Source organism: Rhinopithecus bieti, unplaced genomic scaffold (assembly GCF_001698545.2).
Source record: "Rhinopithecus bieti isolate Rb0 unplaced genomic scaffold, ASM169854v2 scaffold_9981, whole genome shotgun sequence".
Taxonomy (NCBI): domain Eukaryota; kingdom Metazoa; phylum Chordata; class Mammalia; order Primates; family Cercopithecidae; genus Rhinopithecus; species Rhinopithecus bieti.
Window position 1 is genome coordinate 2,421,886 of NW_016806838.1, and position 11,797 is coordinate 2,433,682.

The window sequence follows — 11,797 nt, forward strand, 5'->3', positions numbered from 1 at the left end:
GGGGCGTTCCCTCTCCCACCCTGCCACGGCCTCTGCCTGTCCTCACTGCCACCCCCAGACCCTCTCCCACCCTGCCACGGCCTCTGCCTGTCCTCACTGTGACACCTCTGGATTCATCAGGATAAGCCTTTGCTTCAAGGAACAAAACAGCCTGACTGCAGTTGCTTAAATAATAGAATTTATCATTTCTCATAACAAGAAGTCTAGAGGTCAGGGGCCTCTGGGTGGGTTAATTCAGCCCCATGGTGATGCCAAGACTCATTGAGGTTTTTCTTTGTGGTCACAAGATGGCTGTCACAAATCAAACGTTACATCTTCACAGAACCATGTGTGAAGGCAGGCTGGAGTGAAGAAGGAAGTTCCTCCTCTCCTTACAAGAGAGGGGTGAGATTAAGCACCCTCATATCCCATTGGCCAGAAATGGCTTACACATTCATCACCAAAACAATCACTGGCAAAGGGAAATGAGAGGGGGATGGCCCTCTCATGAGTGAAATTGTGTTCCTGTAGCAGGATCGGGACATTGGGTGTGACCAGCATGGTCTGCCACTCTGACTTCAGAATTCTCTCAAACCAATATTTGAGTATGCAGGCCTTGTGGAAGCCAAGTCGGGGTGAAATGAAACTTATCTCCAAATGTTTGCCTTACTGGGCATCTCAGGGTTCTCTCTTAGTCCTCTCCCTTGATGGTTTAATAAACCCCAATGACCTCATTCTCTTAAACCCTAATAACCCCATTCATTAAGGTGTAACTAACAAACAATGTTCGATCATTATTCTAACCCAGGGATTTGCATTTTAACACAAAATGAGAAAGCTTAATCCTGAGATTTCCGATTAACCTTTCAGGAGGTCACTGATATGGTCCTTCATTTCATTATTTCTAACACTATGAAGACATCGTATGTTTGCCTGTTATGAGGTCCTATAGGGTTCCTCTGCTCTGGATGAGTGTGTTGCAGTATCTCTGGTTGTCTCTTCTAGTCTGAAGTTCTCAGTGGTGGCTACATGGATCTCTGAATGATAAAGATAGGAAAATAGATTAGTAAATAAATGCAATTTGTTTGGCAGACAAAATATTCCCAAACGTATGTCCATGAGGGAAAAAATTTTAATGATAAAAGTTTATTTGATGGTAATGAATGTTGCTTTAATGCCAGGAATACATGCCATGGGTTCATAGGCAACCACGTTCTGGAGGCTCAGGAAGACCCCCCTGCAGGCTCCCCTGAAACCTCATTCTGCACTCGGCCTCTTCCTCCCTTCACTCCAAGGCCAGATCTGTTGTCCAAGGGGAACCGCCATTCATCGTCTTCCACTTCGGCTCACACAATAAATTCAGGGAGCTGCCTTTCCGTACCAGCACTGGGAGGGATATGAAAATGCAGCCCCTGCCCTCGGGAATACAGACAGGCAGGAAGGAAGGGAGGGAAAATGAACCTACCACCAAACCAGAGAAGGCTAGGGCAGGGGTGGGACAGGGCGTCCGACCATGGAGCTTCATGGAGAGTGGCTGGGGAGGGGCTAGGAAGAGTGGTCCAGCATCCAGCACACACAGGTTGGCAGGGTGGTGGTGGCCATTCAGACGGAGGACTTCAGAATCATGGTATGGAGGAGGCAGTTCAGGGCATATTCAGGAATAAGTAAGTGGCCTCCCAGCAAAGTGATGGGAGCAAAGGCCCTGCATTAACAGAGTAGGAGGAGGAGGCTGGCAAGGTAGATTGGGACCAGACCACACACGGTCTCAAATTCCACACTGAGTTGTGTGTATTGAATTCCTTAGAAAATGAGGAGGTGTTGAAGGGCTAGATGTTATTATTATTTTTATTATTATTATTTACTGTACAACAGAAAAGAAACAGGCTTAGAGCCGAGGATATGGGAATTGCTATAACAGACACTTTGGGGTTTCTAAATATTAAATGGCTTCATCTCCAACTCATTTGGTGAATGTGAGTAAGTCAGGGTGGGACTCTCTCTAAGCCCCTGTGGTTTTATCTCCAGTGGAAGCCAGGCCAGGGCAGGCCAAGGATGAGCTGCGGGGTCAGGACAGAGCCAGGAAGCAAGCAGAGCCAGAAAGGGCCACCATCTAGCGCCACATGCAAGGAAGGTTTGGCCAGCTGGGGCAGGTCTTTGCATCCCCAGGAAGTCCATGGACCATTGGCAGGAGGACATACCTTGAGTGGCAGAGAATCCCAGAGGAGGTGAAGTGGCATCGGGGCGAGACTTCACAATGCCTCCTGAGTAAGGAAGTCAAAGTGTGCAAGACCAGGGAGGAGCCTGCAGGAGCACAGCTGCCTGGACCGGGCAGGAAGGATGGGTTGAGCCATCCACAGTCTGGGAGACATGAGTGGGTGGCACCATCCGCTGTCCGGAGGGAGCTGTTTCTCCCTATCTGGCCATGAGCTCAAGTAACAGCTCCTTCTACTCTTGCCACATTGTGCACTTCTGGGCAGGACCTGCCCTGGAGGCTCCAGCCGGGCCAACAGCAAAAAATCTCTTAAACCACATCAAAAACCCCTGAAAGATGATTAGAATCTTGATTTCAGATGTCATTGCTCCCTTTTTACTCCTTCAGGTGGTACTAAAGCAGCACTAGTAACCTGAAACCTTCTGATGTCCAAATTATTATGCTGAAAGTGAAACCGAGTCCTGCTAGCAGCAGGCGGATGCTTCCCAGTGAGCACAGGGCCCTCTGAGCGAGTGAGGTAATGATTGCCAGGTGCAAGTACAAACTCTTTCCCTGTCTGGGTCAGCAGCATCCCTAGACCCTGTCTGCGCTGATGTCCACCTGCACACACACAGGGGTTCTTAACTCACACTAGAAAAGTTGGGACATGAGGAGTGCCCCAGTTTAGCACACAGTGAAGTCATGTCTAGCTCTTGCCATAATCCTTTAAGGTCTGCTGTGGTCGGGAAACCCACAGATGTAAGTGCTGGAAGAACCTTTAGGTGTATAGTCCCATCCACTGGTTTAAAAAGCCTTACACAATCCCTATCAAAATTCCAATGGCATTCTTCACAGAAATAGTAAAAACAATTTGGAAATGCATATGGAAACATGAAAGATTCCAAATAGCCAAAACAATGTTGAGAAAGAAAAACAAAGTTGGAGGCATCACATTTTCTGATTTAAAATAATATTACAAAGCTATAGTAATCAAAACATTACGGTATTGGCATGAAAGCAGACACACAGAACAGTAGAACAAAATAGAGAGCCCAGAAAGAGGTCTAAACATATTCAGATAACTAATTTTTGACAAGGGCACCAAGAGGGCATAATGAGGAAAGGACAGTCTCTTCAACAAATGGTCCTGAGAAAACTGAATTTCCACATGCAAAAGAATAAGATTAGACCCTTATTTAACATCATACTCAAAAATCAACTCAAAATGGATAAAAGACCTAAATGAAAGATCAGAAACTATAAAACTTCACCTCCTAGCCATTAGCTTTCACAATGATTCTCAGGATACCACACCAAAAGCTCAGGCCAAAAAAGCAAAAATAAATAAATGGGACTATATAAAACCAAAAAGCTCCTGCACAACAAAGAAAACAAACAGCAAAATGAAATTGCAGCCCACAGTTTGGGAGAAAATATTTGCAAAACATATATCTGATAGCAGGTTAGTATCAAAAGTTTATAAAGAACTGATACAAATCAATAGTAGAAAACCAAAAAAAAATTCAATGGGAAAAAGACCTGAATAGATACTTCTCCAAAGAAGACATAAAAATGGCCAACAGGTGATTATGCAAAAATGCTCAACATCCCTGGTCACCAGGGAAATGCAAATCAAAACCACTATGAGATATCACATTATGCCTGTTACAATGGCTAATATCAAAAAGTCAAAAGATACCACATGCTGGCAAGGGTGTGGAGAAGACAGAGTTCTTGGACACAGTTGGTGGGATTGTAGGTTGGTGCAGCCATTATGTAAAACAGTATGGAGGTTTCTAAAGAAATTAAAACTAGCACTACCAAATGACCTAGCAATCCCTCTCCTGGACATATACCCAAAGGAAATGAAATTGCCACCTCCTAAAAATATCTGCCCTCCCATGTTCATTGCAACATTATTCACAATAGCTAAGACATGGAAACAACCGAAATGTCCATCTTCAGATAAGTGGATAAAGAAACTGTGATATAGGCAGAAGGGACAAGATAGCTGACTAGAGACATTAGACACCTGCCCTCTTCAGAAAGAACTAAAGTTATGAATAGAAAAACTGACCTTGAATAGAACGTCTAGGAGAGAACAACTGTGATCAGCCAGGAGCCTGAAGGGGCTCAGTATTGCAGAGAATGGGTAAGTGAGAGAACTTCAGTGGTCCACACACTCCGCACACAGACTGTTGTAATTTAAACCACAAAAGAGCTCCTCTACCACACAAACCCTGATGCTAGCTAGGCAGTGATTTGGAGACCCCACAAGGGCATTGCACCAATCAGGGAACTTATGCTGAGTCACTTTCCACACTCCCAACCCCTAGACCTAAGCAGCTAGGGCACCATTGTGAGAGCACTGCCATCACAAGACTGCACCATGACCTGGGAACCACAGCCTCCAGAGCTCCATCCAGGATCCCCGACTGACATCCCCCAGTGTCCACTGGGAGGGCCACAGAGGCATGGTACTGGCTGGACCCCACAGTGCTGAGGGGTCTCCAGTACACTAGGGAATATGACAATCCGAGGAAGGGATGGTTCAGCACACCGAAAAGGGATCTCCTAAGGCAAAGAAAACCAAAGTGTAGGCTTTCCAGAGCCCGAGTGCTCCCTGTCTGGGGCTGTGAGGAGTGACCCTGCCCACAGCAGCAGCACAAACTCTGTGCTCAGCTTCAAAGAGGCAAGTGAGATCTCTTCCCACCAGCAGAGTGGCCTCTGTGATCAGGCTCAGGTATAGAGAAAACAGGAACCCTTTTCCCAATTCACACACCGCTGAAGGCACAGACACTGGTGCTACCACCAGAGGCTGAGGCAAGCAAGCTGGAAAGTTGCCTGTATGAGGCTATGAGTGGCAACTGCACCCCCAGTGGTGATGTGGCCTCCATGCCCATGCTCATGCATGAAAGGCAGATCCTTCCCCACCTGCTTGGCACTGTGGTGCTGCTGCTGCTAAGAGTAAGTGAGCCTGAGAGCTGGATATCTTCAGCTGTGGGGTGGCAACCCAATACCACACCACCAGTGTGCACTTTTTGACATCCAGGGAGTTGCCCCATTGCCCAGAGAGTTACCCCAGTACTGCCATTGCCCACACCACACCAACTACCTAGGGACCCAAGAACCTGCTCACCCACCCAGCCAACTGCCACTATTGGCATCTGAGCAAGCCACCAGGAGGCCCTGAAATAGGCCTGCCTGGTTCTTGTAACATCAGTGCCAGTGTACACTAACTTGGGTCCCAAGAGCAGGCACATTCAGCCCACTGCTGCCACCACTCAGGCCCACTGGTTATCCCTGTCCACCTGGCATCCCTGTTCCCAGCAAAATTTCACTGTAACCTCCACCAATAACCATATGTTAAACCACCAAGGGGATCACAGTTACAACTGATGCTGTTTACAGCCAAAGAAATCACACTGAGGGTATACTACTGCATGCACCCAGAATCAAAGCCAAAGGACCCTATCCAACCAACACAACTGATACAGCTTCAGGAAAAACCAAAACAAAAAAAAAACAAACAAAAAAAAACTCCCCTAGGAAAGCAAATTCAAAAACTGGAGGAAGAGACTATAACATCAGATGCATTGACACCAACATAGGGACACAGGAAGCATAAGAAAGCAAGGAACTATGACATCTCCAAAGGAACACAATAATTCCCCAGCAATAGATCTCAATCAAAAAGAAACTCACAAAATCCCAGAAATACAAAATTATGATATTCAAGAAGCTCAATGAGATACAAGAGAATTCTGAAAGACAGTACAAAGATCTCAGAAAAACAATACAGGATATGAATGAGAAGTTTACCAAAGAGATGAATAAAAAAGAATCTAACAAATCATGGAACTGTAGAACTCCCTGAATGAAATACAAAATACACATGAAAGCTTCAACATTAGACTAGATCAAGCAGGAGAGATAATCTCAGAACTTGAAGACAGGTCTTTTGAAATAAACCAGCCAGTCAAAAATAAAGAAAAAAGAATGAACAGAGTCTTCATGACATATGAGACACCACAAAGCTACCAAATCTATGAATTATTGGTATTCTCAAAGATGAAGGGAGAACAAGCGTTCAAAAATCTATTTAACAAATTAAGTAACAGATAAAAATGTCTCAAGTCTAGCAAGAGATTTAGACGTCCAGACATAGGAGGCCCAGCAATTCCCAATCAAATACAATGCAAAAAACGTCTCCACCACACATTATAGAAAACTGTCTAAAGTCAATGACAAAGAGAAAATTCTAAAAACTATAAGAGAAAAGTATCTAGTAACCTAAAAAGGAGTCTGCATCACACTAACAGCGGACTTCTCAGCAAAAACCTTATAGGCTAGGAGAGAATAGGATGATGTATTTTAAGTACTAAAAGAAAAAAAAACTGACACTCAAAGAAACTACATACAGCAAAATTATCCTTCATAAATGAAGGAGAAATAAAGTCCTTCCCAGACAAGTGCTGAGGCAATTCATCACCACTAGACTGGCCTCACAAAAAATACTCAAGGGAGTCCTAAACCTGGAAGCTAAAGGTGGACAGCTGCTATCGTGAAAACATACACAAATATGAAATTCACTAATAAAGCAAACACAAAAATGAGAAATATTTGAAAAACTCAAATGGTACCACCACAGAAAATCAGCAAACGACAAGGACAATCAATAAGTGAAAAAGAAAGAAACAAAGAATATACAAAACAACCAAAAAACACTGAACAATATGACGGAAAAAAACCTCATATATCAATAATAACCCTGAATGTAAACAGATTAAATTCTAGATCTTAAAAGTTGTAGACTGGCTGAATGATTTTTAAAAAAATATAATCTATATGCTGCCTACATGAAATTCACTTTACCTGGAAATACATATATAGACTGAAAGTAAAGGGATGGAAAAAGATATTCCATGCAAACAGAAACCAAAAGCAAACAGGAGTCGCCATACTTACACCAGAAAAACAGACTTAAAGTCAAAAACAGTTTAAAAAAAGACAAAGAAAGTCATTATGTATTGATAAAGGGATCATCCCAGCAAGAGACATAACAATTCCAAATATATATGCACCCAACTCTAGAGCACCCAGATTCATAAAGCAAATACTACTACATCTAAAGAAAGAGAGAAACTCCAATACAATAATAGCAGAAGATTTCAACACTGCACTGTCAACATTAGACAGATCATCTAGATAGAAAATCAACAAAGAAACATTGGACTTCAATGGGACTGTTGATCAAATGGACCTAACAAACATCTACAGGACATTTTATCCAACAACTGCAGAATATATATTTTTCTCATCAGCACATAGAACATTCTCCAGGACTGACCACATGTTAGGCCACAAAGCAAGTCTAAAAACATTTCAAAAAATAAAAATTATACCAAGTATTTTCTCAGATCATAAAGAAATTAAACTAGAAATCAATACCAAGAGGAACTTTGGAAACTATATAAATACATGGAAATTAAACATCATGCTCCTGAACAACCATTTTGGTCAATGAAGAAATTAAGATGGAAATCAAAAAATTTCTTGAATCATGGAAAATGGAAACACAACATACCAAAAACCAATGGGACACAGCAAAAGCAGTGCTAAGAGAGAAGTCTATAGCAATAAATGGCTTTATTTAAAAAAAAGAAAAAGATTTCAAATAAACAACATAAAGATGCATCTCAAGGAACTAGAAAAGCAAGAAAAAACAAAACCCCAAATTAGCAGAAGAAAAGAAACAATAAATATCAGAGCACAACTAAATGAAATAGAGACTAAAAAAACCACAATAGAACAATAAAACAAAAATCGGTTCTTCCAAAAGATAAACAAAATTGATAAACCGTTAACTATACTATGCAAGAAGATAGAAGATCCAAATAAACAAAATCAGAAATGAAAAGGGATATATTACAACTGATACCACAAAATACAGACGTCATCAGGGACTCTTATGAACAGCTATATGCTAACAAACTGGAAGACCTAGAGGAAACTGACAAATTCTTGGAAACATACAACCTACCAAGATTGAATCAGGAAGAAATAGAAGACCTGAATAGACCAATAATGAGTAACAAAATTGAATCAGTAATTTGGAAAAAAAAAAAAAAAAAATGTCTCTCAACAAAGAAAATCCCAGAGCCAGATGGATCCACTGTGGAATTCTACCAAATGTATAAAGAAGTATTAATACTAATCATCCTCAAACCATTTCAAAAAAATTAAAGAGGAAGGAATCTTCCTTCATTCTATGAGGCCAGCATTACCCTAATACCAAAACCAGACAAGGCACAACAAAAAAAGAAAACTATAGCCAATATCCCTAAGGAACACAGATGCAAAAATCCTCAACAAAATACTAGTAATCCAAATCCAACAGCATATCAAAAAGATAATACAACAAGATAAAATGAGATTTATCCCAGGGATGCAAGGATGGTGCAACATATGAAAATCAATAAACATGATACATCACATCAACAGAATGAAGGACAAAACCATAGGGATCATTCATTTCAATAGAAACAGAAAAGGTGTTTAACAAAATTCAATGCCCTTCATGACAAAAACTCTTAGCAAACTAAACATAGAAGAACTATACTTCAAAATAATAAAGGCTGTATATGACAAATTCACAGCTAACATCATACTGAATAGGAAAAAGTTGAAAGCCTTTCCTCTAAGAACTAGAACAAAACAAGGATTCCCACTTTCACCACTCCTATTTAACATAGTACTGGAAGTCCTAACCAAAGCAATCAGGCAAGAAAAAGCAACGGCATCAAAATTGGAAAAGAGCAAGTCAAATTATCTCTCTTCGTGGGTGGCAAGATCTTATATCTAGACAAAACAAATGACTCCACCAGAAAACTCTTAGAACTCATAAACAAATTCAGTAAAATTGCAGGATACAAAATCAACATACAAAAATCAGTAGTTTCTATACACCAACAATGAAATAGCCAAAAAAGAAATCAAGAGGGCAATCCCATTTACAAGAGCTACTATATATATATGTATACACACACACACACACACATACATACATATNCTTAAAACATAAAGTTGTTAAAATTACAGTTAAAAAACCAAGATGAAATTACTCATTGCCCAGAGAATTAGTCCACCAAATACTATTAGAGAATGTATACTTAATAATGTGGGGAACAGAAGACTTAACTCGCAGAACACACATTATGGTTTCCAACATGCACCACATTTCAGTCTGCCTAGGAACAAATACAATTCAATACTGTTCTTTTGATTTTGTTAGACAATTAGGACATCAAGAGATTAATGGTTTGTAATTTGAAATCTTAGAACAAATGCTTGAAGGATACAAAAATATGTGTGTGTGTATTTGTATTGATGTGTGTGTGTGTGTGTATATATATATATATATATATGAATAAATTTAACCAAGGAGGTGAAAGATCTCTATAAGGAAAACCAGAAAAAACTGATGAAAGAAATTGAAGAGGGCACAAACAAATGGAAAGATATCCCATGCTCATGGATCAAAAGAATTAATTTTGTTAAAATGACCATACTACCCAAATCAATCTATAGATTCAATGCAATCCTTATCAAAATACCAATGTCATTTTGACAGAACTGGAAAAAATGATCCTAAAGTTTGTATGAAACCAAAAAAGCCCAAATTGCCAAAGCAATCCTGAGCAGAAAGAATAAAGCTGGAGACAACACAGTACCCAACTTCAAAACATATTATAAGGCTATAATAACCAAAACAGCATGGTATTGATATAAAAACAGACACATGGACCAAAGTAACAAAATAGAGAATACAGAAATAAAGGCACATATTTACAGGCAACTGATCTTCAACAGAGCTGCCAAGAACATCTACTGGGAAAAGGACACACTCTTCAATAAATGGTGCTGGGAATACTGGATAACCATATGCAAAAGAATGAAACTGAACCCCAATCTCTCACCATATACAAAAGTCAATTCAAGATGGATTAAAGTCCTAAATATAAGATCCAAAACTATGAAACTGCTAGAATAAAACAGGAAAAACTCTTCAGGACATTGGTCTAGGCAAAGGTTTTATGGCTAAGACCTCAAAAGCACAAGCAACAAAACAAAAAATATATCAGTGGAACTATATTCAACTTGAAAGCTTCTGCACAGCAAAAGAAACAATAGAGTGAAGAGACAACCTCTTGAATGAGAGAAAATCTTTGCAAACTACTCTTCTGACAGAGAACTAACATCCAGAATATGTAAGGAACTCAAATATCTCAACAGTGAAAAACCAAATAATCCCATTAAAATGTGGGCAAAGGACATGAATAGACAATTTTCAAAAGAAGACATACAAATAGCCAACAGATATACTTTTAAAATGCTTGACATCACTAATCATCAGGGAAAGGCAAATCCACCTACAATGAGGTATCATTTCACCCCAGTCGAATGGCTATTACTAAAAAGACAAAAAAAAAAAAATAGAATAGATGCTGGAGAGGATGCAAAGAAAAGGGAATTCATACACTGTTGAATGGATGGAAATGTAAATTAGTACAACCACTACGGAAAACAGTATGAAGATTTCTCAAAAATCTAAAAATAGAACTACTATACAGTCCAGCAATCCCGCTACTGGGTATCTATCCAAAAGAAGAGAAATAAGTATATCAAAGGGTTAGCTGCATTCACATGTTTATCACAGCACTATTCACAATAGCAAAGACATGGAATCAACCTAAGTGCCCATCAATGGATGAATGGATAAAGAAAATGTGGTACATAGACACAGTGGAATACTATACTACAAAAAAAAAAAAAAAAAATGAAATCATGACATCTGCAGCAACATGGATGGAACTGGAAGTCACTGTGTTAAGTGAAATAAGCCAGGCACAGAAAGACAAATACTGCATATTCTCACTCATGTGTGGGAGCTAAAAGACTTGATCTCATAGACACAGAAAATAGAACAATAGATACCAGAGACTGGCAAGAGTGGCAGGGGGTGGGAGAGGGGATGAAGAGAGGTACAAACATACAGTTAATAGAAGAAATAAGTTTTAATTATTAGCAGACTAGGCCAACTATCTTCAGCAATGATATTATGTAGATTTCAAAGTAACTAGAAGAGGGGATTTGAAATGATACCAACATAAAAATGATAAACACTCAAGATGATGGACACCTCAGATACCCTGACTTGATCATTACTCATTCTATGCATGTAACAAACTCTTACATGTACCCTATAAATATGTAAAGTATAATCAGTAAAAGGGAACAAAAGAAAATATGATATATAGATGATAGATAGATATAGATAGACGATAGATGATAGATATAGATAGATGATAGATGACAGATGATAGATAGATATAGATAGATGATAGATAGAGATAGATAGAGATAGATAGATAGATAGATTGATAGATAAATAGAGATTAGATAGATATAAGTGGGATATTATTGATCCCTAAAAAAGAATGAGACCTTGCCATTTGTCATGATGTGGATGAGGACATTGAGCTAAGTGAAATAAACCTGGCACAGAAAGAAAAAATTTGCATGATCTCACTTATACGTGGAATCTTTTTTTTTTTTTTTTTTTTT

At 39.7% G+C, this 11,797-nt stretch overlaps 1 long non-coding RNA gene across 2 annotated transcripts in view; it reads right to left on the reverse strand.

Moving 5' to 3' along the window:
- Positions 1 to 862: 862 nt before the first annotated feature.
- LOC108533529 (uncharacterized) overlaps positions 863 to 11,797 on the reverse strand; it is an 18,869-nt gene continuing 7,934 nt past the window's right edge. For both annotated transcript variants that reach the window (XR_001886750.1, XR_001886749.1), the window contains one exon: positions 863 to 1,016. This is a non-coding gene — a long non-coding RNA (uncharacterized LOC108533529). The remainder of the gene's footprint in view (positions 1,017 to 11,797) is intronic.